The sequence below is a fragment of the Onychomys torridus genome, chromosome 10, assembly GCF_903995425.1.
Source record: "Onychomys torridus chromosome 10, mOncTor1.1, whole genome shotgun sequence".
NCBI classification, from domain to species: domain Eukaryota; kingdom Metazoa; phylum Chordata; class Mammalia; order Rodentia; family Cricetidae; genus Onychomys; species Onychomys torridus.
In genome coordinates, this window is record NC_050452.1 from 74,463,410 (window position 1) to 74,468,642 (window position 5,233).

The following is a 5,233-nucleotide window of genomic DNA, read 5'->3' on the forward strand; positions in this document are numbered from 1 at the left end:
TTCGCTCGACTCTGCTTTCCTACCTCTGGCTTCCTGTGCGCCTCTTTTTATAAGCCAACCCACTTCCACCACACACACTCTCACACACACACACACACACACACACACACACACACACACACACACACGCACTGCAAAAGAAAAAAATCACATGCTGTAGCAAAAATAAAACTGAAAGCAAAGTAAAGCACTCCAAAGTCCTGTTAACTTACTGACTTAGCCAAGATGCTGGCTGAGGGACAGCAGTCCTCCCACTGTGCAGAGCTTTTACACTTTCTTTTCCTGGAACCCCTCTCCAGTGTCCTTAGCACAGCAAACAAAAAAATCAACTAAGAGAAATTTCACAATGCAGGACTGATGCAAGCTTGTTTCTCTTAGTGGAAATTCCCCGTGTTTACTTAGCAAACAGCTTTCATGTTTTTAACAAGAGTTCTGAAACAGAAACCATTCATCTATAAACATGGTTTTTAAAAGAAGCAATTAGAAAATACTATTAGGGTCAGGGAGAATGCTCAGTGGGGAAGTGCTCTGCAGGCTGAGGCTGTGCATGCTGGTGACAGAGCCCCATCTGTGGACCCATGCTAAGGTGGAGGAGAGAACTAATTCCACAGAGTTGTCCTCTCACCTCCCCACCTTGTCCTGGCATGTGGACACACAGTAATGAACACATTTACTTAAAAAAGGAAGATAATTACAATTCTAGGAAGACTTAGATTATAAAATGACAATGACCAGGGACACCAAATCAGTAGCTAAGCAGATTAAGACTTTCAAGGAAAAATAATACAAATGAAATACAAATGTCTCTTTTCACAAGTTATTAATGTCTGCTTTAAAGTAAGACCTTTAGTGAACTGAGCTTGTGAAACAGTTTAAAATACATCTTCAACATAGCTGGCTTTCCTTTCTAAGAGCTGACATCTTGGTGGTAAGCTCCTGCCTGTGAGGGACCAGCCACTCAGGCAAGCCTCCTCCAGGAGCAACCTGAAAGCAGACAGGGTGGGAGCAGCTGTGTGAAGAGCTCTGGTGACACCAACCAAAGCAGCCAGGGCTGAGGAACAGCAGCACCGGAGCCAGCCCAGGCCCTCCTGCCTTCCCTCCTGCCATGAGCACATGAAACCTCAAAAGTACAGGGAGACTCCAGGAAAGGCAGGAAAACAAAACCTGCTGAACATGTCTGCCAGATGCCCTGTTACTCCTGGGAAAACTATTAGCAATCTGTCACCAGGCAAACCTGGATCCTCAGAACAATGGCATTCTAAACCCTGTGCCTTGAGGTCCAGAGGGCTGATGAGGCTTTGGAATTTCAGACAAACCAAGGTAGGGGGCCAAGCCTCTGCCACATCAGTGTGCTCTACTCAGACATTTCTGGAAGAATGTTAAACTTCTCCTGCTCAAAAAATGTTGTCCAAAATTTCAATTGCAAATTTCTAGGCATGCCAGTAAACTTGATCAAATATTCCTCAAGTGAGAATATAGAAAGAGGTTCCCAAGTAATCCAGACTGTGATTAGCAATCATTAATAATATGTCAATTGATTGCTACATTCAAAGACAGAAAAAAAAAGAACTACAGATTTCTTATCACAAGACACTAAATGTATTTTTAAAAACCATCATAATACTGGCAATGGTCAAGAGAAAGCCCAAACTGACCTACTCTGGTGATCAGATGGCCAAATACCCTAACTGTCGTGCTAGAAATCTCATCCAATAACTGATGGATGCCGATGCAGAAATCCTCAGCCAGGCCCCAGGTGCAGCTCCCAGAGTCCAATTGATGAGAAAGAGGAGGGATTGTATGAGCAAGAATTGTTGAGACCATGATTGGAAAAAGCACAGGGACAAATAGCCAAACTAATGGAAACACATGAACTATGAACCAATAGCTGAGGAGACCCCCAACTGGATCAGGCCCTCTGGATAAGTGAGACGGTTGATTAGCTTGAACTGTTTGGGAGGCCCCCAGGCAGTGGGATCTGTCCTTAGTGCATGAACTGGCTGTTTGGAACCTGGGGCTTATGCAGGGACACTTCGCTCAGCCTGGGAGGAGAGGACTGGACCTGCCTGGACTGAATCCACCAGGTTGAGCTGAATCCCCAAGAGAGTCTTTGCCCTGGAGGAGATGGGAATGGGGTGTGGGCTGGGGGGAAAGTGGGGGGGGGGAGGGGGAAGACAGGGAATCCATGGCTGATGTGTAAAATTAAATTAAATTATAAAATAAAATAAAAGTTTTGAATAATGCATTTAGCAACCACTTAAACACTGATAGATTAAGAAGGAGAACTGGAGAAACACATGACTGCTATTGAAATGAAATCCATTCTGTATGAGAACTATCATAGGAAGAAAGAAGCTCCACGTTGGAAAGACAGAGATCTACATGAGAGCATAAGAAGTCTTCAGGACTTGAAGAAAGGCTCTGAAGTTCCTGGACAAGATCACCTGGGAGGGAGAAAATGCAGAAGACAACTAGCACATAGAGAATCACTGGCCTGGGCCTGACAGTACAGGTCAGTGCATGTGCAGCATGTGTGAGGCCAGGGCAGCAACTCCAAGGTAAAGCAGGCTGCCCTGGTGACACCAGGCCGTCAGGAGGATCCCATCACTCTCAGGAGCCTTAAATCCAGCTCAGGAATTGCACCTGACACCGTCTCTTCCTGAATGGCACATCAATACTAGGAATAAAATCATTGAATCAATCACTGTCATGGGGATGCCATTTGAAAAACATGCATGGATACACTTATGTCATCCACATGTCAGAATTGTTGAAGAACAATGCTGCATCAACTTTCTTGCCTTTCATTTCCCAGGCACTGGTGTCTTTTTTTTTTTCTGAGACTTGTGACTTTTGGCAAGTGTAAACTGGTTCCTTCTTACTCTAGTGACTAATATTGCCTCTCAGATCACAGACTGCATTGAACACAGTATCAAGAAAGGTTACAGTGGTGCAAGGTTAAAGCAGAGTTGTGGAAGGAAAAGCGGAGTTGACACACATGCAGCAGAGGGAGCTATTCCGGAACAGGGTGGCAAATAAACACTCAATTGGTTCAAGGCCCATGTCAGTTCAAGATACAGAGATGGTTCAAGGGCAGATTGCTCCAAAGCACAGAGCTAACTCCAGGCATAAGGGGTCTGAACAAATGGGAGCTCAAGTGATCCACTTCCATTAGGGCTGGTCATGGTGAGCAGAAGTCCTGGGGTCAGAATTGAGAGTTTGTCGCCTTGTATCTAGTGGTGCAAAAATCAGGTGGCCTGTTGATGACTCAGTGGGTATGATCCAGGTGAGGGCATGATAGTGCTCAATGCTCTGGGGTTCTGGACAAGCACACAAGCTTGGTTTCTTGGGCAAGGTCTTCAAATATCATAGATTTAGGTGCTCCTGGCTTGATATATGTATAGGTAGGAATAATTCATTTGTAATAATTACTTACTTATCAATCTATGTTTTACCATCTCGGTAGACACTTGCACACATAAGGTACAGATTTATTTTGCCTCAGCATTTGTTTTCAAAATGAAACAAACCACAGTTTTATAAAGTGGAGTCACCCAGGGTAATGCACACTCTGTAAACTACTGTCCTGTAGGAACACAGATGGGCATAGCTCTGCACACATCATGTCTCACAGTGCTAGAACCAGGAGCTTCTGTTCCCTGAGTTTGAGCTGCAGTGGGGTTCCAAAATCATCAAGTACATGTCATGGTGCCCTGGGATGCATTGGTTGGTAGGCAGCCATGAGGGACAGTAGTGCAGGTGGGAGTGACCTACAGATACACTCCTGACTCAGGCTGTGGAGGCATGAGGACAGGCAGCCCTGCCCTCTGTACCGGGAATGACATGGCTCCTGTGGATGACTGCTGAGCCTGAGAGTTCTGAGCAGGTGGCTGGAAGATTCTTTGGTTTGTGAAACTGCCCCATGCTGCAATTTTTGTGCAGCAGACAGGGGCTGAGAACTCAGAACCCCAGTGAAAGGATGACTCAGTTCCCACAGATTCCTCCTTATGGCATGGTGGTTTGCTGCTGGATAGGATCTGAAAATGCTCAGGCACAAAGCTCGGCTCCCAAGACTTCCCTCCATTGCAGAACTCCATACTCTGTTTTCAATCCCACTTCCCCAAAGCATCCTGTAGACAAGGCTTTGTTTAGACAAACCCACAAACGGAAGTGTCTACCTGGACTACGGGCCACATGACCTCTGGGACTTGCAGTTGCAAAGAATATACAAAGACAGTCGGTCTTTAGAGTGAATGATGCTCTGTACTTAAGGCACCTGGGTACTGTGTACAGCACCAGCCAGGAAGGCAGCAGCAGAGAGAGATGGGACATACCAAGTATGACCCCAATGCCCCAGACCTGCAAATTCTATGAGAGCATCAGGAGAGAGGCTCGTCCAAGTCTCTGTCTTCCAGATATTAAAACATTATGTGTTCTTTTCATATAGCACATTATTTTTAAGTATTTAAAAAGTTTTGATCTTTTGAAAATCCCTGTCTTGTGTTTACTTAATCTTATTGTTGTTGACTATGAGGCAGGCTCTCTTTGGATGGTTCAATTTTGCAACAAATTTGTGATCCTCCTGCCTCACCTTCCAAGCATCAGGATGGTAAGTATGGAGTTTATTTATTTTATTTATACTTTTAAAACTATGTAACTATATTTTAAATCTCCTGCTCTGCTCTTTTCCTCTTTCTCTACTTTTCTCTTTTATAACCTCTCTTGCTACACATTTTTTTTTTTTTTTTTTGGTTTTTTGAGACAGGACTTCTCTTTGTAACCTTAGCTGTCCTGGATAGAACTCACTCTGTAGACCACACTGGTCTTGAACTCAGAGATGGCTGCCTCTGTATTTCAAGCGCTGGGATTAAAAGCATGGATCACTACCTCCTGTCAAATATTTCATTATTCCCATTATGATTATTGTGGGAAGCTGCCTCTGGTATTGTTATTGTGGTTTATTTTCTGCATTTTGGCCAGTGCTGGTGATTAGGCTCTCTGTAGAAGGATGCTTACTCTACAAATCCTCACATCAATGTGTAAAATGTATTCACTCTCACAGATGCACAACTACAACAGTGAAACACAAGGAAACACAACTTTCTCAAAAGATCATAACATGTCAGCAACTGAAACTAAACATGTTTAAATTAGGTAAAGTGCTGAAGAAACCATTCAAGAGTTAACTTTAAAAGGATTGCAATTTCCAAAAGATAGACAGCTGAAGGAAATG